We start from the raw sequence: 468 nt of genomic DNA on the forward strand, positions 1-468 counted from the left end.
CCCACCAGGCCTATACATTATATCTCTTCGGTTGGGCTAGCCCCATACTACACAGGAACGTCAACCGAGACGTCTCTGTTACCAGCTCTGCAGCTGGTCAGAGCAGTAGTCAAAACATTAAGCAAATCAATGTGTGTGTGTGTCTGTTGGTTAAGTGGTGTGTAGCTAAAAACATTCTCACGACCTCTAGTACATGTCGTGACTTAAACATAAGAACATATTATGGCTAAGGCTACCGTTATACACGTCGTAATAATAATATTAAACACCCTGTCTGCTGACAGTCCTCAACTCTTCTCTCTAGTTATCCTTGACCAGATGTACCCTGTAGAAACTCATAAGCATGACTAAGCATTTAACAGTCTAACTAGACATCCTATCTCCACTAAACATTTCTAATACATAAAGTATCTATCCAATTTCTATCTGACTAAAAATACCTAATACCTGTATGAATAATTCTGCATA

This window comes from Monopterus albus, unplaced genomic scaffold (assembly GCF_001952655.1).
Source record: "Monopterus albus unplaced genomic scaffold, M_albus_1.0 scaffold342.1, whole genome shotgun sequence".
Taxonomy (NCBI): Eukaryota; Metazoa; Chordata; class Actinopteri; order Synbranchiformes; family Synbranchidae; genus Monopterus; species Monopterus albus.